We start from the raw sequence: 24,488 nt of genomic DNA, 5'->3' as shown, positions 1-24,488 counted from the left end.
CAAAGAGGCCCCTTTTAACATGATGGTTCTCTTTATTTAGCAGGAGGAGAGTAACTGGCCCTATCCACCCCCAGCACAGTACCTCCAGTGACTGTTGCTGGTGTCTGTCTTATGTTTCTTTTAGAGGGTGAGCCCTTTGGGGACAGGGATCAATCTTATTTGTCTGTTATATCTCTGTGTAAACTGCCCTCAGCCATTTTTGTAAGGGCGGTATAGAAATTGAATAAATAAATTAAATTAAATTAAATAATAAGCATTCCAAGGCAAATGATCAGGCCTGGGTGTTAATTTCTTCTTTTTATTCTCCTTCAAAGGACCTTTCTGGGCAGAAAGAAGAAAGGTGCAAAATGGGTAAGGGGATAGCTTATGTTCTCCAGTCATCAACAGAGATATGAATTTTCTGGAGGGAATTTATATGAAAAAGTTTCCCATGCAAATTTCCCCTCATTTGCTTAAAATTTGTGTGTGGGGGGCGGGGGGGTTTCTCTCTCTCTTTCTCTCTCTCAAAAAAAAAAAAAACTGTAGAAAATTTCCCGATGCCCTAAATAGATTGAGATCTAATTTTGCAAGTCATTTGATCTGATTTTGCAAGTTATTGATATAAAAAACCAACAACTCTACACCATGTTAACTTCCCTTCACTGTACCTAATGGTGGGCATTACTATCATATATCTAGGATGTTTTTTAGACGGCAGTAAAAGATGCTATATAGAGAACTTGCAAATAAATACAAGCGGAGAGTTTACATAGAATGCAGAGCCTTCCCAAGATTGCTGCTGGTTCTTCTCCTGGGATCTGATGGGGAGGTCACATGGGAAGAAGGCCCTTGGTGCAATTTTTGCTGCACCACCCCATTGGCCACTCCTTGCTTTTTGTGATTAGCTCACATTCACCAGAAAATAAATTTGAAAATAGGGGTGGGTTAGTAATGAGAAGCAAGAGGTGGCCAGCAGGGGGCGCATTGAAAATTGCACCAGAAGCCTTCTTCCCATGTGACCTCCCCATCAGATCCCAGAAGAAAAAAGCAACAATTTGCAGGAGGCTCTGGATTCTCTGTAAACTCTCAGCTTGTATTTATTTGCAAGTTCTCTATATAGCATCTTTTAGACATGCATAGGAATGGGCCGTGCTTAATATCCACTTTCATAGCCTGGGCGCTTTCAGAATATATGCTACAAAAGTGTCATTACTATCCACTAAGTGTGCTTCCGTACTGCCTGTGTTTTGGCATTGCAGTCCCTGCACTGTCAGCAAGCTGCTGTTCACATTTCTGATGTCCAGGGGCGTACCGCTAATATGGCAAAGGGAAACGAATGCCTCCTGGCCCACAGAGTCTGAGTGGCCCCCCAAGGCCAGTCCTTGCCCTCTCAATTCTGCCATGCAACAGAACTGTCTGTCTCTCTTCAAAGGGGAAAAGGGAAGAGTGTTTTTTTTGGGGGGGGGCGTGTAGAATGGAGCACCCTAGTTTAGATTGGGTCTGTCTGGTGTGTTTCCTTTTTTGTGCCAGTGTCTGCCCTCTGTGCTTGCAGAACTCATGAACTCTGCAAATGTCCTGGAAAAGCAAAATCAGCAGGAACACGAGGGAAGCTGGGGGGGGGGATGCCTTCCTACCACCTACCTGCCTCTGTCCCTGTTGCTGCCGGCAGCAAAGGGCCAACATTTGGGCTAATGATGTTACCTCTTGGCACATGTCATTGGCCTGTGAGGTCATTTGCCCATGCCAGCTTTTTGCTGCTGATGGTGACAGGGGGAGAGAAAGAGAGAGAGGCAAGAGAGCGAGCGAGAGGCAGGTAGTGCATGGCTCCCCAAAACCTGGTCTCACTGAGTGATGGGTTTTTGCTGCACACAGTCGCCCCATGGTAGATCTGCCCCAGCCCCCAACTCAGTGGCTCATGGAAAACACCACATGGGGTGGGCTCCTGTGAGGGCAGGTGGCTATTATGCTTCCACATTCTAAAAGTAAGCCTTTGCAGACCTAGGAAGAAAGCGTGCCTCTCATTTTATATCAGGGGGGAAAGCATGCCTCCACTACTAGACGTTTGGGGGACATCAATCATGCCTTCATGCCTTCATTCATGCCTTCCTTCCATTCATCCTTTGGTTTTACCGATAACACAAACAGCCCTGGACAATAGAGAAATAGGTACACACAGCATAATGCAAAGAATCAAAAACTAAAAATGTGAGTTCCGTTCCAGAACGGGTTCCTCAGTTATTTTTTAACTCGTCCATTCAGGAACTAACTGTAAATACTGAGCACCAAGCTACACATGACATTAAACCTGGCATTAGTAGACAGCCTTAACCTGGAAGTCACTTTCCAGATTAGACCCTGCAACAAGGTCAGGACGTATCTCTGAAGTGTGCTTCCACACTTCCTGTGCTGTGACACCGCAGTCCCTACGCTGACAGCACGGTGCCGTTCATATGTCGGATGCCTCGCTTTGAATGTAATCACTGTGATTTAGTACTATGATGTTGTATATCCGGCGTAAAGAAGTTGCTGTTTTGAGGGCTTGTTAGTCACCTGAAGTGGCGCAGCGGGGAAATGCTTGACTAACAAGCAGAAGGTTGCTGGTTCGAATCCCCGCAGGTACTATATTGGGCAGCAGCAATATAGGAAGATGCTGAAAGGACGTCATCTCTTTTTTTTCCCCCTAAATCAATTTTTATTGATTTTAACAATAGTATTATTATCATTCATAACAAACAGAATAAACGAAACTGGACTTCCCGCACACCTCTCTTCGTGAAACATCAGCTATAAAATTTACCCTTGCTATATTAATAATTCAAAACATAAATTTAGACCCTTACAAACACAGTTAATCTACCCAACCTGCATTTTTTCAAAAAGTTCCAAAACCTGCTGTAAGATCCATAGTAGGAAAATATTTTTTTTTAGATACAACAACAATGGTTTCCAATCTTCTTTAAAACATTCTAAGTTTTGGTTTCTTATCAGTGTTGTAAGTTTTGCCATCTCCGCATATTCCAAAATTTTTATCAGCCAATCTTCTTTTGAAGGCAATTTCATTACTCTTCCATTTCTGTGCATATATTATTCTGGCCGCCGTGGAAGCATACATGAAGAATGTTAAGTTATTTGTAGAGATTACTCCTTGTGTTATTCCCAGCAGGAAGGATTCTGGCTTCTTAGGAAATGTCATTTTAAATATTTTCTTTAACTCATTATATATCATATCCCAATAGGCCTTGGCCTTCCCACAGGTTCACCACATATGAAAAAAAGTGCCTTCAGAGTGTCCACACTTCCAACATTTGTTTGAAACATTTTTGTACATTAATGCCAATTTTTTTGGTGTCAAGTACCATCTATACATCATTTTATAATAGTTTTCTTTTATAGTATAACATGCAGTGAATTTTAAATCATTTTTCCATAACTTTTCCCAGGCTGCCATTTCTATATTATGCCCAAATCTTGAGCCCACTTTATCATAGTCGTTTTAACCACTTCCTCTCTTGTCTCCTCCAGAAGCAACAGTTTATACATTTTAGTTAAAAGGGTCTGCTTCCAGGTTGCACCTGTCTTCTAACCATGGATCTCATGTCACGTGCAGTTTGGCCATCATTTGGTCACCAGGGCGCTTTCCAGATTGTGAGCCTTACACCGCAAAAAGCGGTGTAAACTGCAACGTTTTGTGGCCCCAAATTCAAACCACATTAGGGAGCCGTTATAAGGGGGCAAGCCTCCTACAACGGGCAGATACAGCTGTGTGTGTGTGTGTGTGTGTGTGTGTGTGTGTGTGTGTGTGTGTGTGCAATGCAGATGCAACATTATAGAGCTGTGACACAGCAATTAAATCAAAAAGGCAGTGTCGGATATATGAAAGGCATCTTCCTTACAACACAGGGGCTGTGATGTCAAAACACAGGCAGTACAGAAGCGCACTTAAGGGACCCATTGTGACACTCTGATAGCGTGCAATCTGGAAAGCGCCCTGTCCACACACTTTGAATCAGTTATACATTTTCAAGCATAATGACAGCAAACTTTTTTGCTTGCAGAATAACAGTATTGCTTGAGTGACCTGCCCTTCACCGGCTAGATGTCACTTCCCCTGCCTGCCACTCCTGGCTCCCTTCCTGTCTCCATGACCTTCTTCGCTCTTCCCCATTGGGGATGGGATTTTAAACTGCAGGTTCAGCAGTGAGGAGGGTGAAAAGGGAGCTTGTTCCTCCCACACAGCTGATCTGCAGTTCAAAATCCATCCGCATGGCAGTGACGAGGAATGGGTGCATGAAAGAGGCAGCTCTGGCCTTGTCCCCTGATGCTGCTGCCAGTGTCAAGGGTGTGGCCAGGAGCGCATGGACCTCACCTCGGGCAGCATCAGCACTGGAGCTGACACTGTATATCTAGCGCTACAGCTGAGTGACTGTGAAAAAGCTGCTGTCTTTGAGAAGTAATTGCAATGTGGTGACCAAATGACTAGGGAGGAGAAGAATGCAGCCTCGAACCCCATTCATTTCTCTGACTTCTGCTTCTCTTGCTTTGACAGGTCACAAATGACTCCACCGTCCCCTGCTAGAAAGCCCAGTTCCAAGACACTGTGAGTAATTGCAGAGTTCCTTATTATAGGCTGTTACTTCTTCCCTTTCAACTAGTCATTTGGGACTACTCAGTGTAGTGACCTACACTTATTGGCAGATCCATCGACAGGACATTTAGCTGGCTCAAAATATGTATTATATTATACAAAGTATGTAAAGCGTTGCTCCCAAGCTAAAATTTGATGCTCCCGATCTAAAAACCTAGTGTAGAATACTATGTGCATTAATGTCACTTGGAGGAGAGCTGGTCTTGCGGTAGATAGCAAGGTCTGGCCTGGTTTGGATTTGGATGGGTGACTACATGTGTGCGCTGCCTGGTATAGGGGAGGGGGCGATAGCTCAGTGATAGAGCATCTGCTTGCATGCAGAAGGTCCCAGGTTCCCTCCCTGGTATCTCCAGGTAGGGCTGGGAGAGATTCCAACCAGAAAGCTGAGAGTTGCTGCCAGTCAGTGTAGAAAATACTGAACTAGATGGACCAATGGTCTGACTCAGTGGGAGGCAGCTTCCTATGTTGCTATGTAACTATGTTTAGGCCTCTCTTTAAGTGGGAGGAGAGGGCGCAGTGGGAAGGCACCGCAGCCCAACTGAACTGAAAACAGTGACTGACATCCAGAGCAGCAAGAGCAGGGGCGGAGCCACAATTGGGCCAACGGGTTCAAAGAACCCGGGCCACTGACCAATCAGGGGCTGTGAGAGCGGCCCCGACATGCCCCCCACATCTGATGTCAGATGCGGGGGTGGTAGTATAGCTCCCGAGCGGGGGCCGCGCGGCCCCTTCGGGAGCGAAACTAAGGTTGGTGCTGCATTTGCAAAGGCAGAGAATAGTCGCTCCTGGCTGCGAAGGCAGTGCCTGCCTTACTAGCTCCTGAAGGGGCTGCGCGTCCGCTGCGAAGGCAGCGCCAGCCATAGTTTAACTGCCAAAGGGGCCGCGCGGCCCCTTCGGCAGTTAAACTTCAACTCCCGAATGGAGCCTCAAGGAGCCAGACCACGCCCCCCGCGTCGGGCGTCAGATGTGGGGGCGTGGCTATCGGGGCACCCGCCACAGCCGCACATGGGCCGCTGGCGGGCTGGCTACGCCCCTGAACAAGAGGCTGCTCCTAATTCATCCATAATCTTCCCAAGCAGCAGAGTGTGCATGCAGCAGGAGGGAGGAGCCATGTTCACTGTTCTCCCTGCCTCTGTTAGTATCCTTTGCCTTCCAAAAATATGTCCCTGAGGGATTTTTGGAAGGTAAAGAGAGCACTTATGGAGAAAGGAAAGAGCAACGAAAATTGCTCCCCTCCCCTCTGCTCTGGAACAATCTGGCAGAGTTAGGAGCAGCTTCTCTGGTTGCTGCTCTGGATATCAGCCAGTAATAAATTTAAGGTGGTGGTGGTGATGATGATGAAGAACAACTTTGTTAACTACCCCATAACAAATTGTTCTCTGGGCAGCTCACAACATGAAATTAAAACATGAACTTAAAACACATAACTTGTGGGGCGGGGGGGTGTGCTTCAGAAACTTTTAGGTCCAGGTTCCAAAATTACCTAGGTGCACCTCTGCTTCTGATAGAGGACAGACTGTTTGGAGCAAAGGTGTATATGGTTGGTTTGTGTAGTGCTGTAAGCAAATGTGTGGTGTAAGCCAGTGTGGTGTAAGCCAGTGTGGTGTAGTGGTTAGAGTGCTGGACTAGGACCGGGAAGACCCGAGTTCAAATCCCAACTCAGCCATGAAACTAGCTGGGTGACTCTGGGCCAGTCAGTTCTCCCTCAGCCTAACCTACATCACAGAGCGGTTATGAAAGAGAAACTCAAGTATGTAGTACACCGCTCTGGGCTCCTTGGAGGAAGAGCAGGATATAAATGTAATAATAATAATAATAATAATAATTATTATTATTATTATTATAAGCCCAGAGGCAGCAAATTTTCTTTAATGCCTGTTTCCATTCTGTCAGGTCTGCACCTCCACCCCTGTTTGCACCTCAGTTCACACCTCTGTCTGTACCTCCATCCATGCCTATGTACATAACTCTGCATATACCTCCCCTGTATCTCTATCTCTCTCCATCCACACCTCCATATGTACATCAATCGGCATTTCGTCCCTATGTTCCTCAGTCATTTCAACCTCCGTCTGCACCTCCGTCTGTACATGGGAAAAGTAAATGTAGAGTAATCTGGGCCTGCTTCTTCCTTTCATTAACCTGGTCATTTTGAAGCTGACCTGTAAGACAATGTAGTACAAAGTAGGATTGTCAGATACATTTTTTTAAAGGTAGCTAATTTGCACAACCTTTTACTTATGCCAGTTTGCTCCACCCTACATCAACTATCCACTCCCCCTTTGAGCAGACTTAATATAGGATGCTCTGCATGCATTGCAATAGACTTAGGCTTCAAACAATAACAAATCAATCAGTTCCCACTAAGACATAGTCAAAAAAGAAATGGAATCTCTGCTTGTTAAAGATGGGCCAGAGAAAGTTGTTTTGAGTACCTCACCCACTCCCAGTCTCTGTCCAGGCTGTAGGAAGGCTGGCAGCAACCCTGGACAGGCACGTGCCTGCCCTTTTCCTGCCAATGCTGCCAGGCCTGTCCCCTCGCCACCCGACGATGTCTCCTCTGTCAGCACCGGGTCTCCCCCCACACATACTGCTACTGCCACTGCCTCCTCCTCTGATGCCAGGCTTGTCTCCGGCTGTGCCATCCCCTGCCGGCCATACCCCTTCCACCCTGTGTCAGTACACCAATGCAGGAGGCATTTCTGGGGCTGAGCAAGATGTATGGTGCATCCAACTGGAGAACGCTTTCTGTGTTGACCCAGCTGGGGGCTTCTCTCTCTTGCTTGCCAGGGAGAGGAAAGAACAACACTACTGGACCGGCGCAGAAAGCACTCACCGACTGAATGGGCCATGTCACAACCGGGAAGGAGACAAGTGCAGCAGCAGCTAGCAGTTGGTGGGGAGGGTTCCCTATGGGGAGGGGCACCCTGGTGGGGCCCACGGCCTAGGGGCAGTCCCCCCTACTCCATTTTCCCCCTATGCACCTGGTCTCTGTGATGAGATTCTCAAACAAAATTTGTGGGGTGGAATCCAGAGCTGCATTTCTAGCACCCGAACAGCCTTCGGTTTTTCAGACCTGAGGACCAGATCTGGGAAGGGAAGAGAGCAAGCCTGATTGCCACAAATTGTTCTGAAGTTTTGCTTTTTACTCTTTAACAGATCGACGGCAGAAGGTGGTGCTAGCAGAGTCAAGGAAAGAGTGAGTAGCTGCAAAGTCCAAACCTTTGCTGTTTCTTCTTCCCTCTAGTGTTGATCTGCTGCAAGACTGTGATCTTAAGAAGATATCTGTTTTTGCAAAACATTTTTCTGACATGTGTTTAGTCATTAAGGGAAACGGGAGCACACACAGCTCCCAAACCTGGGCAGGACACGTCTCCTGCTCTAATTAGAATTGTATAAACCAGCCCACTAAGAGGAATTAAGGTTTTGCAGCAATTTCAGTCTGTAGGAGACCAGGTTTAGTGTGGGAATGCTGCAAGACACCTTGTATGTGTACCTGCAAAAGATATAGGAGAGCCAGAATTGGGCTGTGCTGGCAAACCACAAAGTCAAGTTTGAAGGTTATGGAAAAGCAAGAAATACCAAACGAGCCAGAAGCTCAAAGGACCTAGAACGGCTTGGTAGGCTAGGTAAGATCCACAGTCTCCCTGTTGAAAACAGGTATGTCTATATGGAAAGGTGCATCCTGATCCTGTCAGTTGTGAAAACCAGCCCACAGTTTCTAGTTTGCCATAGTAATAGCAACAAAGAAATGTTTCCCAGATTCACTGGGGGGGGGGGGGGATCCAATTTACTGAGTGCATTTTAATTTAATTATCTTATCTACTTTATATTTTCAGAAGTTTGGGTGCGGGAAGTGAAGCTGGAGGAAGTGAAGCTGGAGGAAGCGCAACTGAAGGGAGAGGAAGCGCAACTGAAGAAGATTGACCTCTGTTCGTTTGTAAATAATCTTATATTATCTGTAGAGCGCTGTAGAAAGTTCTGGTGTTGCTGTTATTATTATTATTATATTATTATTATTATTATTATTATTATTATTATTATTATTATTATTAAATACATACCTCCGAAAGACACGCCTCTTCTTCTCCATGGTCTCTGCAGCAAGAGTTCTGCTTATATACAGAACAACATTTGGAAGCTTCGGAGGTTTTGTAGAGCATTCTGGTTCCTGTTCTGAAATGGGGAGACCTGTGCATCGGGCGTGCCGGGCGTGCATACTCCTGTCCCTCAGTCACTTTACAATCATAACTTTAGCAGCAGCAGGGACAGATCCGCCATTGAATACCTGTGTGCTCTGCACATGGGCTACCAGGGGACCCGCCGGATGGGGGCTGAGGGGAGAGGCCTTGCTCACCCACCATCCACTGCCTCTGGTGCAGCCCCCCCCCCGTCACTGGCCTTTGTGACCTCTGCTCTCTGCCACTGTTCAGGCTTGCTGGCTTCTCTTTGCCAGCTGTAACACAGTATAATAATGTCACTGCCCAGCACCTGTTATCCCTGAGATGGGCTCATACCAGGGTGGTGACATCACGATACCATGTTATAGCCAGTGAATGAATTTAACCTGGCTGTGACTGTAGTGGTGAGCAGAGGCCAGTGGCAGGTGGGCGGGCTGTGGTGGCAGTGGTGGCGGCCCACCAAAGCATTTAGACATAGGCCATCACCAATATTGCTCCACCGCTGAGCAGCCGCTAAAGGAACTTCATTAGAATGTTAATCTTTTTCCTCCCTTAAAAGAGATAACTTGAACTGAAGGCATTATCGAATCTTCCACTCTCATTCAAAATCTATCATAGACTTGGATGGACAGCTGATCCAACTGAGCTCAGAGGGTAGGATTGTGGAGACCTCCCAACTGGCTGCTAAAAACCAACCTCCTTGAGTTTCAATCCCTGCCTGACCACCACTGCCACCATCCCCAAACATATTTTTATCATGGTGCCCCTGCTGCCCTTGCTCTTCTCTTCTCCTCCCGCAGTTCTGCCCTGTCCTCCCACCTCCTGCCTTTTCAAAAGGCTGAGGGCAGGGGAAAGGGAGCAGCAGGAAGTATATTGACTGACTTCCTGCTGCTCCAACTTCCCTGCCCTCAGCTTCTGTGCCGGCAGGGGGCGGGAAGATTCAGGGAGGGAGAGGAATGGCTGTGTTGCCACAGCAACCACCAAGTGGGGGGGGGGCATTGCAAAGCCTTCCCTCCTCTTGCAGCTCCCTTTCAGAACCTTACAAGATTCAGATCAGAAGCTTCCCACCCAGAAGCTTCCCTTCCCACCCAATGTGATGGCTAGCAGAGGTTTTATGAAGCCAAGCTCAATAATAGCTTAAAGAAGATACAGAATACCAATCATACGTCCCTGGTCCTGCTGAGATCTTGTCCACGGGGGGTCTGTTGCAACCCCAGGCACCCCCTTGGCGTGCAGAGTCGACCATGGCTTCCTCGACCTACACAGAACTCCAAAGTTAGGGTATCTGTGTACCTTTTTGATATCTTTGAACAGCCCTTGGGAAAGGCTATAGGCCCCCTCTCCATCAATGGTATGCATGTAAAGTTTAGGAGAGGAGAGCTGGTCTTGTGGTAGCAAGCATGACTTGTCCCCATAGCTAAGCAAGGTCTGCCCTGGTTGCATCTGAATGGGAGACTTGATGTGTGAGCACGGCAAGATATTCCCCTCAGGGGATGAAGCCGCTCTGGGAAGAGCAGAAGGTTTCAAGTTCCCTCCCTGGCTTCTCCAAGAGAGGGCTGAGAGAGCTTCCTGCCTGCAACCTTGCAGAAGCCGCTGCCAGTCTGTGAAGACAATACTGAGCTAGATAGACCAATGGTCTGACTCAGTATATGGCAGTTTCCTATGTTCCTAAAGTTGGGCACATCATTCCTTTCGTCTAAGAGGAAAGGAAGGGAGTGACAGGCCTCCTTATCAGCAAGTGTGTGATTGGGTGCCAAGTGCCTCCCAACCCTGGGCACAGCCTGATTTATCTTCCCTGGATGTTTTGGGAAGCACGATCTGTGTGCTGGGCAAAGCCTCTGATCCTTCCTCATTATTTGGAGAAATATCGCCGGGATCTAGCGGTACTACTTGGCCAGATAGAAACATCTAGTCTGCACCTGGTCTGTGCAAGGCAGGGTCGTTCATAGTTCATGCCTTCCAGGAAAAGCCCAAGGAGAAAGGCCTAGAATTAATCTTATGCAGAAAGGTAGAAATATAAGCAATATATCGTGTAGAGGGCAGAAATGGATCATGCCATTCAACTCCTCGCCAATCTTCTGCGGTGCCACAACACCATCCAGGCCTTCGAAAGGCACCATGAGAGGTGGGGCTGGGGCCGTGCTGGCAACCCTCCCTCCGTGCGGGGTCCCTTTACAAAAGGCTTTGTAAGGCTCAGATTGGGAGCTTCCCATCCAAGCTTTGCAACGCCGTTTCCAAAGGTGTTATGTGCTGGGCGCTGCCAATCCTCCCTCCACAGGGGGAGCCTTTGCAAAGTGTCTAGAGAGAGGCACCATGAAGGAAGAGAAGGCTGCTAGCAGCTTTCCCTCCTTAGCAGCGCCCTTCCAGCACCTTGCGAAGGTCCAGTGGGGATACACCCACCTAACTTGTGAAAGGCTTTGGTATACGGGCTTAAGGAGAGGAGGCTGCTTGGTGGCAGCAGTTTCTCATTGCCCAGCCCCCTTGCCAGTCTTGAAAGGTGGCCAAGGTAATGAGAAAAGGCTGCCAGCCAGGAAACAGTCTCCTCAACCTGTGCCCCTTTAAATGCTGTGGAGGGTGCGAGGCAGTCACAGCTTGCCTCAGGTGAGCAAGAACCTGGGGCTGCTCCTACTTGGCAGGGAGAAAGTCTGGCAAAGAGGCACCTTTTAACGTGCTGATTCTCTTGATTTAGCAGGAGGAGAGTAACTGGCCCTATCCATCCCCAGCACAGTACCTCCAGTGACAGTTGCTGGTGTCTGTCTTAAGTTTCATTCAGATTGTGAGCCCTTTGGGGACAGAGATCCATCTATCTTACTTACTTACTTACTTACTTACTTATTATTTCGGTGTGTAAACTGCCCTCAGCCATTTTTGGAAGGGTGGTATAGGAATTGAATAAATAATAAAGTAATAATAACAATAACAATAACAACAGCAACAATAATGAATATATGCCTGGCTCCTGCAGTGATCTCTTCTAGACCAGTGTACATCTAATTCTTTTCTAAACCCTTTTCAGCATCTTTTTAGTGCCCAGAACAACACAGTATTACCTGCCGGTCTTTGCACAATATTATAGCAATTTTCTTGGAGTTGGATGGTTAATCTTGGCTCAAGCTAATGCAGCCTGTGTTCTTTTGTTTTACTCTAGAGCAGGGATTCTCAACTTGTGGGTGTCCAGATGTAATTGACTTCAACTCCCATAATTCCCAACCAAAGACCACTGGGGCTGGGGATTATGGGAGTTGAAGTCCAATAACATCTGGGGACCCACACGTTGAGAATCCCTGCTCTAAATGATCAAGAAGCAGCTGGTGGCCTCCATCAAGGCCCTGCAGAAACATTATGTAACCTCTGATGCACTCGTAACCAGTGATGATGGGGACGCCAACACCCTCTGCTGTGCTCTAGAGGCTGTATTTGTGCATGGATTGAAGGCCAAGCACATCAAACCAGAGTCTGGAGCAAAAGGAAGAAAATTTGGGGGGCATCTACTCCTTCCCCAACCCGTTTTCTGGACCCTGCTAAAATCTATCACCCACAGGTAAGAGTGGAGGGGTGAACTTACAACTGCCACCCAAACTTGCTGTGTCTTGTTTAGCATCACTGCTGGTAGTGAGTGACTTGGGGTGGCTTCTAGATAAAGAAAATATCAAAGTGCTACAAACTCAAGGGAATATGGCTGATGAGGGGTCTTCTTCTTCTCTTGATAGATCTCTGCAGTATTGTTATTTTGTATTATTATTTTTACATTTATATCCCACTCTTCCTCTAAGGAGCCCAGAGCGGTGTACTACATACTTAAGTTTCTCTTTCACAACAACCCTGTGAAGTAGGTTAGGCTGAGAGAGAAGTGACTGGCCCAGAGTCACCCAGCTAGTATCATGGCTGAATGGGGATTTGAACTCGGGTCTCCCCGGTCCTAGTTCAACACTCTAACCGCTACACCATGCTGGCTCACTATCAGCAAAGTATATCAGCTAAAGTATATCAGCAAGAGTCTCTAATTCACAATAGTTTAATAGCGCAGCAGCAACAACAACAAAGGTCATTTTTCTTAGACATGCATATAGGGGTCAAGAGGATGGTTCTTAAGAATTAAGTTTGAACTTTCGTTATGGCATCCTGGTTTGATATAGATTCCCACTTGTGCCCCATGTAGAATTTGGGCCAGGGTTTTAGCCTCAACAAATGTTAAAGCGGCTGGAATTATTTCTCCTCCTTTCCTTAAAAAACACCTCTTAATGGCCATTGAATAGTTTAGAGCCATTTGTAGAACATGCTTAATATGGGACTTCCAAATCTCCATAGAATGGAAGACTACTCCTAGAAATGTAAAAGCAGGAACCACGTTTTCAAAGCTAAATTGCTGAAATAGAAAAAGTTCAGAGTCCATTTTTTGTATGAAAAGACTATGAGCTTAGTTGTGGTACTGAGAACAAATTCCCAATCTGCGCATATGCTCAGAGGCACCCTGCTCCTTAACCAATGTGTGTGTTCATCCCTTGAGCCACTATTTTGCATCTGACTCCAACTGGGATTTAAACCTTGGGATTTTAAAGACAAAAACAAGTCGATTCGGCAAGCTTGAAGTCTGTCAATCCCTAATTGCTAACCTGCTAACCCCTGCTAACTGGGCAAAGAGGCACCTTTTTAACGTGGTGATTCTCTTTATTTAGCAGGGAGAGAATAACTGGCCCTATCCACTCCCAGTACAGTTCTTCCAGTGACTGTTAAAAGCTGGTGTCTATCTGATGTTTCTTTTTAGATTGTGAGCTCTTTGGGGACAGGGATCCATATGATTTATTTATTTATTATTTCTCTGTGTAAACTGCCCTGAGCCATTTTTTGAAGGGCAGTATAGAAATCGAATGAATGAATGAATGAAACAGATGATAGCCAGCTGATGCAATTGTCTGTGTCTCATCACCTCATAACCTCCTGGTGTTCTTCCTTCTGCTCTCTGTTAGTCCTTTGAGAGTGCATCACACCCTGCCTTCCCTCAGGCTGGTTGCACCTACAAGCAATACCCAGACCACCTTGCCTTCCACTTCCCTGTGGAGTTGCAGCTTTAACAGGTCTCTCTCTCTTTTCCTACCACTTTTCCTCCTTCAGAAACATAATTTCTGAGCTGGAACACTTGGAATGACTTGTGCAGTGATTTCCTGTCAATTAATTTGCTACTATACCTTAAATCAGCTGAAGTTACTGGACACTTTTAAAGGTGAAGTGTGCCGTCAAGTCAGTGTTGACTCCTGGTGACCACAGAGCCTTGTGGTTGTCTTTGGTAGAATACAGGAAGAGTTTACCATTGCCTCCTCCCACACAGTAAGAGATGATGCCTTTCAGCATCTTCCTATATCTCTGCTGGCCTATATAGGTGTTTCCCATAGTCTGGGAAACCTTCCAGCAGGTCATTTCCCCTTCAACGGTAGCCCCATGGAGATAGTAATATGACTTTGATGGTACAAGGGCACACATTGCTGTAGTGAGGTCATCCTTGCCCAGCTGAAGAACCAATGGTGGGAAAGCCTGCTTTGCTACAATATTTCCCAGGTCATGAGTAGTCTTCTGTTATTTACATTATACCTGGGTCTTCACACCCTAATATTGATTCCTCTCCTAGTAGTGAAAACATCACACAATTTTTTGCCAACAAAATTGCTCTAAACTCTTTCAAAATGGATCACTCGCTCTCTACACACACACACACACACACACACACACACACACATGTTGGCCAGTTTCAACATTCATATTGACTTAAAAAAAAAAAAAAAACAGTAGACCAACTTGATGATTCTCAGGATTTATCTCAAACTCCTGATTTCTGGAGATACATGAAGATTTCTGATGTGTATTTTTATTAATGTGCTTACAAATTTGAATGAGTGAAAAGTATTGACCACATGGTGACAACTAACTTAACAGGAAAGCACGTCTCTGCTAACTGGGCAAACACGCACCTTTTAGACTTCCCTCTGGTCGCATAGTACAAGTAATGCAGCCAGGATGTGCGAACAGGTTCGACCTCGAGCTAGTTCGGTTCCATGGTCCAGGGTTGAATCGAACCACCCGCTGTTTCGTCCGACCCTGGACTGAACACACACAGACAGACACCAGAGACTGTTTGGGGATTCGTGAACATTTTTTAAAAAAAACTGAAAATAAATAAATAATGTCACTTACCCACTTTGGGGGAGTTGTTGGAGGCGGCGAGAGGGGGTGTCAGTGGATGTTTCCCCAAACTGGCCCATTCAGCTGGCTCTTCGGCCCATTCAGGCCTTCCCCCTTGGTGCGGTGTCCATTTTGGAGACTGCTGCACTGGCAAAATTGGCCTCTGAGAGGCCTGGGTCATGCCAAGCCTCTGAGAGGCCAATTGCACAGGTGTGGGGGCCTCCAAAATGGCCACCACGCTAAAGGGGAAGGCCCGAATGGGCCGAAGAGCCGGCCGAATGGGCCAGTTCAGGCTGCATTTAGGCCAGTGGGGGGAGGACACACGGACACCCCCCCCCGGTGCATCTAACAGCTCCCCTGGAGGGGGTAAGTGACATTCAAAACAATTTTTCAGTTTTTAAAAAATTGTTCACGACCCCCCCCCCCCACAGACAAGAACGAACCCGGGGGGTGGGTGGGTTGAGGGGGTGCCGGACTGAACTGGCCCGGTCAGGTTCGAGTCTGGTCCAGACTTGAACCCAACCAGGACAGCCGCTTCCATGCACATCCCTGCAGCAAGAGTGTGCCGATTCATCATCCCAGCATAGTGCCCCTCCCAGTGGCTGTTGTTGGTATCTCTTTTATGTTTCTTTTTAGACAAGGAGCCATCTTCTCATTTATTTTGCTATGTAAATCACTTAGCACCTTTTTTGGGCATAAAAAGCAATATGTAAATATTCTAATTAATAAGTTCAAGGTCAAGCATTTCACACATCTTCATATTCACAATAAATCATATAGATTCTTTTCCCATTTAAATATTTCTTGATTGGCTTGAAAGATAGTAGGCTGTGAGCATTTTGTTTATTTTACATGGATCATTTTGTCATGGCATTGAAAGCAGTTTGGGAGTTATGATCAAAGGACTTAACATTTATACAAAATTGTTTGTAAGAGCTCAAAGTGCTTCCAATACAGTATTTCAGTCACCTTTTCAGCAATCCTACAAGGCAAGCCAAGATTGTTATCATTGTATTATGTGGGGTGGGACAGAGTGGGGGCTGAGGGTGAAAATTAGTGGGTTGCTTAAAGCCACCAAGTGAGGCCAAGCTGAGATCTGCAGCAGGGCCTTCCTAGTTCACAGTGGGTGCTCTTTATCACTAGCCCCAGAATGGCTCTCAGGCTCATGTACTGGTAGAGAGCATCACAAAGTCAGGTAGCCCAGAATCATTTCTACCAGCACACTCTCCACATTTCACTGGTGAAAAGAGGGAGATGCCCATGGATTGATAGGAGGTATGGCCAAGCAACCTGGAAGGTGTGGTGCATAATGTGCAGAGGCTAGTCACCTAGGAGACTCTGACTACAGGCATGCCGCAAATGGAAAGCAGGCAATAAAGTGCATACAGATTACATCATTCCAGATTAGCAAAGCAGGTGAGCCAAATCCATGCCTTCCAATATTTTGCAGATACACTTGTCAGTGCCAATTCTCATACCAAGCATGATTGCCCAAGACCACCGCCACCCCGCACTATTGCACCTTGCTGAAGACTGGATTCTGCCTGCTTGTCTGCTGCGCACCGGCTAGTGCCTTAGTGTTGTGCACCCATTGGAATGAATGCAGATGCACTAGAGGCATGTTGCATTTACACATCCACTTAGAGATGTAATTTCTAAAGGCTGTGGGGTGGGAGCTGAATCCTGAAGAATGACAACTCTAGCAGGTTGAGGGAGGGTTGAACAATTCTGTGGGTTGAACAAAGCATCCCCAAGAGCCAAAAAGAGGACCAAAACAGGGACAGTGGTTTAACAGGAACAGATTCCAGAAAATACGGTCTGTCCCTGGGAAACAGGATCCTGTGTGCCAGTATTTCCCAAACGTTTTGAACTTTCCCCTTTCTCAACTTGCTCTACCTTCTGCCGCACCCAGCCCACCAGCAGTCATCAGGTGACTGCACAGAGATCCTCACATACAGGAACAGAACAGGACAAGAATACGACTTCCACCTAAAGTCATTACACGGATTATCCCCTATGCAGGGAAGCGTCACAGGAACAAAACAATGGAGCTTTCTCAAGCTCTCTTCTTCTCATGTAAAGGTAAGTCAAGGCAATGCACGTGCAAGGACCTCCACGTATATGGTCCTGTGTCAGGGTCATTCAGCCTGCCCAAGGCTCCATCTGCCCCTTTAAGGCAGGGAGAGTCGCTCTGGCCCGTGCTGCCCAACATAGCGCGGGCCGATCTCCCTTCAAAATGGGGCCGCACAGCCCTGTTGGGGAGGGAGACCACGCCCCCACGCCTGACATCAGAAATGGGGGCGTGGCTAGCCAGACCCCTGCGTCTGATGTCAGACATGGGGGTGGGGTGAGAAGGCCACGGCGGCAGCCACCCACAGGCCACCGCCAGCCTCCCTACGCTCCTGGTTTTATCACATTGTATTGCTTCTGTGAATGACTGAAGATTGGAGCATGGGCATCCTCAGGACTTTTTCCAGGGGCTGGGGGGGGGGATCTCTAACCCTATGCCAATTTACCTGGGAATAAACCCCCACTGAATTCAATGAGAATTTCTCAATTGGGGGGTGCCCCCCTCACCTCCCTCCAGATGTGCTTGGACTGCAGAGTTGCCTCTTCTACTCTAAACAGCTAACAGTATCTGCAGTGACTTGTAGACATAGGCGTAACTGGGGGGGGGGCAGGGGGGCACGTGCCCCGGGCGCCATTGAGGTGGGGGCGCCATGCCAGTCTCTGCCACCCCCACCCCACTGCCCACCTGCCCAGCCCCAGGGCCCCCCAGCCACTTGCCTCCAGCTCTGCTGATCGGCAAAGAGGCCTAGGATCGGCAAGGCCTGCAAACTGCAGAGCTCTTCTCTCCCCGCCTCTCAGCTGATCGGCGGGTGGGCGGGGCTTCCAGAGAGGCCTCCCAGTAGGCCTCCCTGAAGCCTGAACTCGAGTAGGCCCCAAGCAAGGAGGGAGGAAGCAGGCAGCAGACCCTCTGCCCAGACCAGACCATCCAGAACAGCTATTGCTAGGTAGGCTGTGAATTCCTTTTTGTGGTTACCCCCATATATAGGGATCTGCTTGCCATAGGGCTTCGATATGGGGGGGTGGGGCGAGACTGGGAAGTCTCTGAATATTTAATTTAAAACAGACTGGAAAATGTGCTGGCTTTAAAAACAAAAACTATCTTAAAAGGCCTATAAGTGGCTTGTTTCATGTCAGAAAATTACAAACACTTCTGGAACAAGTATATTTTATTTATTTTCATTCATTCATTCATAAATGCACTTATGTTCAAGTTGTTTTGCAATCCAGAAGGTCTGAGTGAGAACTGTGAAGCATGTGTTGTGATTTTATTTTATTTTATTTTATTTTTCTTGTGTGTGAACTGCTCCCCAATAACTTGCAGGGACTTCAGGGTCAATCTGGCCAACATGTGAATGCAGCACCTCCATTCCAGAGGAGATGTGTGTTAAAGGGCTTTAAAAGCCTGGTGTGAAAAACCTCCTGGAATCAAACTTGACTGAATTTGTTCAGAATTCTGAGAAAACAAACACAGGCTCACCCTGCATGGTTGAAAATATCATTTGCTAATCTGCAGCGAGGGGTCCATTTTAATAATTAGCATTGCTAGTGTGTTCTAGGCATTAAAAGTAGCACAAATATATAGTACTCAATGTATATCACTACATACTGTGAAGTGTGCATGCGTGTATTCAGTGAAATGTATTTCCAGGTAGCATACTTATTTTGAAATATCAGACTTAAATCCTTGGGGGCCTGGGGTGTGTGGAGGCCCTGGACTTTGAGGGTCTGGGGGCCCATTTTGAAATCCTGTCTCTGGACCCATTCCAACCTTGCTATGCCCCTGGCGGAATAGTTACATATGTATTGATCACTACACATGGGTTTCTGCATAACACCTGCACAGAAGAAACTTCCATGTAGAAAATGTGTCTCTTGTAAATTGACCCTAAATTTTCCATCCTTGACTGGGATATCTGAGAGTTAGAGTCAATAATAAAAGAACAGCACACTGCTTGTGACAGGAAGGGGCAAATTACAATGATTTCTTAGTCTGGCAGGGGCTGGTTTTGGCCCTGGCAGAACTTGGCTGTCTTGCTCCTGTTTCAACTGCCTCTGTCTAGTGTGGCAAACTAATGTATCCTCCTCCCTCTTGATGTCAAAGTAAGCACTGGTGTGGTGAATGCACATATACCCCATCATGAGCCAACAGTCATTCATCATAAGACAAAGGCTGGCAGACACACACACCCACCACCTTCTTCTTCCCCTATTTTGCTAGTGGCTATTTGGGCAGGTGATCCTCTAGGACAAAGTCATGTTTTTTAAAAAAAGAATGAGAGGAGACAGAGAAAATGACACTTGGAATCCTCGCATAACTCCTGACTGTTGTTCTAAGTCTTTTACAGGGATGGCTCATGTTTTCAGGTTTTGATCAGCAACCATGTCTAGATGGTACAGTGTTCCTTTTAACGGGGATTTCCAGATATTGCTGACTACAAGTCCCATCATTCCTGCTTGGACAGTGGCGCAATTTCAGTGCTTGCCCTAGGTGCCATTTTCCCTAGTTACGCCTCGGAATACCTGTCTTGTCTTTTCCATTCTGGGACACAAAACCTATCACTATGTTTAAAAGCATTTATTTTCTGGCCATGAGGACTGCAAACTTAGGCTGTTGGTGTGCAAGACATTTCTTTAAAATATATATTTCTAAAGAGCCTTGTAGCCTCATGTTTCCTTTTCCCTGTCCCAGTATACTTGCACGGATGCAGCCCACAACCCACATTTGACTAGGGCTGTGACACATTTCCATATTTCCGGGGGTGGCGGGCGGCACGCGCCTGTGGGGGGGGGGCGCAATTTCAGTGCTTGCCCCGGGCACCGTTTTCCCTAGTTACGCCTCTGCTTGTAGAACTTGCAGGAGTTCATTCTCCAAATAGTTTGGCCTCAAGTACAAAGATTACTTGTTTCTATTCTAGGTGTTTCCGTCGGACCTAAGGATGGGAGGCAATGGAGAGCCACTATCCTCAATGATGAATGTCTGCTGGTTTTCTTCGTTTTCTAGACTCAGACCACAGTGTGTCTGCAAGCAGTCCATGTTGATGAGATGTTCTGCTCTTTTTTCAGTACCATGAAAAAACAATAATACAAAAATAAAAAATACAGGAAGCCAGTTGAGCAACTTCATATAATTTCTCATTTGCATAAGCTATTTGGATTTTTTTCTATTTTTCATAGTTTATTCCAATTCTTATGGGAGTATGGTAACTGAAGCCTTGCCTGCTCCATATAGGAAATCTTACTCAGGAGACTTGATGCATTCAGAGTTCACCAAGAAGGGGCGTAGCTAGCCCGCCGGTGGCCCATGTGCGGCCGCGGCAGGTGCCCCGATAGCCCCGCCCCCTGCATCTGATGTCAGACACAGGGGATAGCCACGCCCCACATCTGTTGACAGACGCGGGGGGCGTGGTCTGGCTCCCGAATGGAGCCTTGAGGCTCCGTTCGGGATCAGAAGCTACAGCAGCTTAACTGCTGAAGGGGCAGCGTGGCCCCTTGGGCAGTTAGACGAAGGCTGGTGCTGCGTTCGCAGCGCAGCCCAGGAGCGGTTCTTCCCTGCAGGCAAGAGCCATTTCTGGGCTGCGTTGCAAACACAGCACCAGTCTTAGCTCCTGAAGGGGCCACTGCGTTTGCAAAGGCAGGGAAGAGTCGCTCCTGAACGCAGGAGCGTTCAAAGGCTGGCGAACGCAGCGCCAGCCTTTGTTTAGCTCCTGAAGGGGCCGCTAAACTACCGCCCCCGTGTCTGACGTCAGACGTGGGGGGCGTGTCAGGGCCACGAATGGCGGCTCCTGATTGGGCACGGCCCGGGTTCTTTGAACCCGTTCGCCCAATGATAGTGATACCTGTGGTCAGGCTTGTGATCATGTCTGAACCATAGGGACTCCAACTTGGAGTCCTGTTAGCCTGACTCTGAGTATGCTGTGGGAATCAGGTCAGCGCCTAATCAAGCTAGCTTTGCTGTATTAACAACAGGATGCTCTGTTCTTTGTCAAGCCAGCCCACTAGGCTGGTTGACACTATCTCTTTAGCTGTCTATTGTTTTCACTCCCTAGTGCTAGGCTCCAGTACTCTCACTAGGGGGAGATGAGCTGATAAACTATTACCAATGTAGATACATTTTAGGGCCCTTACAATGGTCCTGCTGTGAGCTTCAAGGTTCTGTATGATGATGGATCACCTCCTGTGATGGGATTGGTGGATTGCTTGCATGTACCAATCTGTATCAAGTATGCTTTGATGTTTTTCTCTTTACTATGTATAAAAGCTATGGGCAGACTCCCCCCGGGGGTCCGTCTTGTCTTTGGGAGCAATCCCCTAGACGGCCACTTTGTTATTCTGCAGAATTCAATAAAGTTTCTTTGAACTATAAAGCTTTCTCCTTCTTGGTAAAGCGAGAATTGGCAGTCGTCTACCAAGTAAATAATAACCCTTTGGTTAACAATAGCTCCGCCCCTGTCACCAAGCATTGCCCAGAGTATCAAGCATATCTTTTTCATGAGGGTTAGAAACAGGCAGACAGGAAGCTGAAACTTTCAAGTAGCTAAACTCTGTGCTCAGTACTACATTCCGTACTTATTTTTCATGTTAGTACAGATGCAAAAACAGCCTTATTTTTTTCTTCCTTGTGGTAGCCAGCCCTTAACTAAGCAGAGTCCACCTTGGTTGCATTTGAATGGGAGTCTACATGTGAGCACTGTAAGATATTCCCCTTAGGAATTGCTGATCAACTTTGGCCCTTCTGCAGATGTTAGCCTACAACTTCCGTAATCCTTGGCTATTGGCCACTGTGGCTGGGGATTCTGGGAGTTGTAGTGCAAAAACAGCAGGGGTGTGTGTGTGTGTGTGTGTGTGTGTGTGTGTGTGTGTGTGTGCTAAACTGAGCAGGCCTGTGCTTAGGGGATGGAGCCACCCTGGGAAGAGCATCTATGTTCCAAGTTCCCTCTGCCAGTTTGTGTAGACATTACTGAACTAGATAGACCAATGGTCTGACTTGGTATATGGCAGCTTCCTATGTTCCTATAAGTTTCCTGATATATGAAATTGTCTGCTCAGGCAGGTTATAATGCACATAGCCAAGTGGCTCATAACCTACCAAGCTGGAATGAGGTCTTCCAGCTGAAAGTTAGCTGCCTGGCCTTCCTGGTTTTCTTTCATTGCGGTGCCACTCTTAAGGACGGCAGAGAGGTATGCTTGGAACCCACAGCTCCCTGGGTGAAGGTGGTCATCAAGGCCATCCTCAATAAGTAAGTTGTCATACTCTTGCCATTGGCTTCTGCAGAACTTCCTGGTGGTTTGTGCCCTGTGGGGTCAGACTCTGGTTTATCTCCCCCACCCATTCTGTCACTTTCCTCACTTACTGCCTCTGCCTAGCTTGTGAGTCTTAGAAAGTCTGGGTATTTTAACCCTAGTGTTCCATATGCTGTCAAAGACAGCTGCAGATGCACTGAAGAGACATTTTCCATAGAGATGTCTTACTGTTATGACTGGGAGAAGAACCAGGCCGGATACATTTGGAACGGAACACAATTGAACAGAGACTGCCAGACTCCATTAGGGATCATTTCTCCACGTCTCACCTTTGCCACCTGCTATTTAAAACTCACCCAGACACTTAATGATACTACGCATTTGTAAAACCATTTTGCTTATTTCAGTTTAGGTATTTTTGAGCCTTTCTGAGTGCCTGTTTTCTAACCTCTTCTCCTCCCCTTTTTTCCAGGGCTCAAGCCAATATCGAACCACAGCTATAAGGAGAGCTTCTGCATCCCTCACGTCTTGCTTCACTGAAAGAAGCGGAGCCGTTTCAATCCAGCCTCTTTTAAAAGTCACTTTAAACCAGGAATGCTGGTTCCTTATTTATATTACATAAGAGGGTATGGGTCAGAGAAGGTATGGGGGTACGGCTCAGAGAAACCACATACCCTGAAAGCATGAAGATAACGAGATGGGAAATGAAGGCCTTTTGGAAAGCAGAATGTATTACTCAATGCAGCTGCAATAGTTGTATTTACACCAAAGCTACTATGCTAAGCCAATTGGCAATAGTGTGAGCCTTTCCGACTGATTATTTATTAATGCTACCATATTTGAAATATTATTTATTACACCTGAACTCTTGTGTGTCTCATATGGGTTTTAAAAATTGTAATATTAAAGTTGGGTGGAATGTTTATTTAATGATTTGCCAAAGAATGACTGAGTTTTCCTTACTTGAGAGTTCCTTACCAAGAAAAGACATTCCAAATTGCCACAGCTGTATGTGAGGTGACCTATTTCTTTATTTATGTATTTATGATCCCTTCTTAAAAGGGCAAAGAGGCATATTCTAAAGCGGTGGCTCTTTTATTTAGCAGTGGGAGATCCTATCCAAGACCCGCACATCGTCTTTCCAGTGGCTGTTGTGGTGTCTCCTTTGTGAGCCCTTTTTCGATAGGGAACTGTCCTGTTTCTTTACCTCTGTGAACCACTTTGGGAATATTTTTTGTTGAAAACCATCATATACATATCGATAATAATAATCCTCTATAATAAAAATCCCTGGCGTGCGTCCGTGTCAAATGCCTGGCGTGCGTCCGTGTCTCCCTCAGCTGTTCTGGGCATGCGCGGAGCGCATGCCCAGAACACGCCGAGGGAGACACGACCGCCGGGACCAGGCGGCCATGTTGGACTGCAGCACAGACAATTCCAACAGTTAAAAACACACACAGTCACATTGAAAAACGCGCTCCGCTTGCGAGAGGGGGAAACCCGTTAGGCAGCACCGGTGGGCATGCGACCCCCGGCCATGCGACCAACCGGCGACCCCCGCCCCACTCCCCTTCATGGCCACCAATGCCCAGCCCGCGGCGAGGCTGAGCGCCTTCCGGGGGCCATCCAGGGAGACACGCTGCTGGGCTCTGCAGCGGCGACGGTGGGGGAGGTTGAAGAGGAAGAATCGGGTGAAGGGATAGGGCGACTCTTCAGCAGTTGCATCCTGCTTTCTCATCAGGTAGCCGGGCACATGTACGGCAAGGATAAGGGTGGAGAGTGAGGGTGTCAAGGGCAAGCTAGGGAGAGCGGGGCAGCGAGGCGAGGCAGGTCCGCTGCTTCTACTGTGCTGGGTGTGAAGGAAGGAAGGAAGGTATGGAGAGAGAGAGAGAGAGAGAGAGAGAGAGAGAGAGAGAGAGAGAGAGAAGGAAGGAAGGAAAGAGGGAAAGAGAAAGAAAAAAGAAGGGAGGGAGAAGAGGGGGAAGGAAGAAAAGGAGGGAGAGGGAGAGAGAAGGAAGGCAGGAAAGAGGGAGAGAGAGAGAAAAGGAAGGAAAGGAGGGCGAGAGGGAGGGAGAAGGAAGGAAGGAATGGAGAGAGAGGGAGAAAGAGAAGGAAAGAGGGAAAGAGAAAGAAAAAAGAAGGGAGGGAGAAGAGGGGGAAGGAAGAAAAGGAGAAAGAGGGAGAGAGAAGGAAGGCAG

At 47.2% G+C, this 24,488-nt stretch overlaps 1 protein-coding gene and 1 long non-coding RNA gene across 8 annotated transcripts in view; both read left to right on the top strand.

The window, feature by feature from the left end:
- Positions 1-24,488, top strand: part of LOC128329916 (uncharacterized) — a 481,088-nt gene that overhangs the window by 57,938 nt on the left and 398,662 nt on the right. The window lies entirely within an intron of this gene.
- Positions 17,304-23,220, top strand: LOC128329923 (uncharacterized). Its single transcript, XR_008309859.1, has 2 exons — positions 17,304-17,993; positions 22,763-23,220. It is a non-coding gene; the product is annotated as an uncharacterized LOC128329923 (long non-coding RNA).

Source organism: Hemicordylus capensis, chromosome 6 (genome assembly GCF_027244095.1).
Source record: "Hemicordylus capensis ecotype Gifberg chromosome 6, rHemCap1.1.pri, whole genome shotgun sequence".
In the NCBI taxonomy this organism is placed as follows: domain Eukaryota; kingdom Metazoa; phylum Chordata; class Lepidosauria; order Squamata; family Cordylidae; genus Hemicordylus; species Hemicordylus capensis.
The sequence above is the reverse complement of the archived record's forward strand: the minus strand, read 5'-3'. Positions and strand labels throughout refer to the sequence as shown.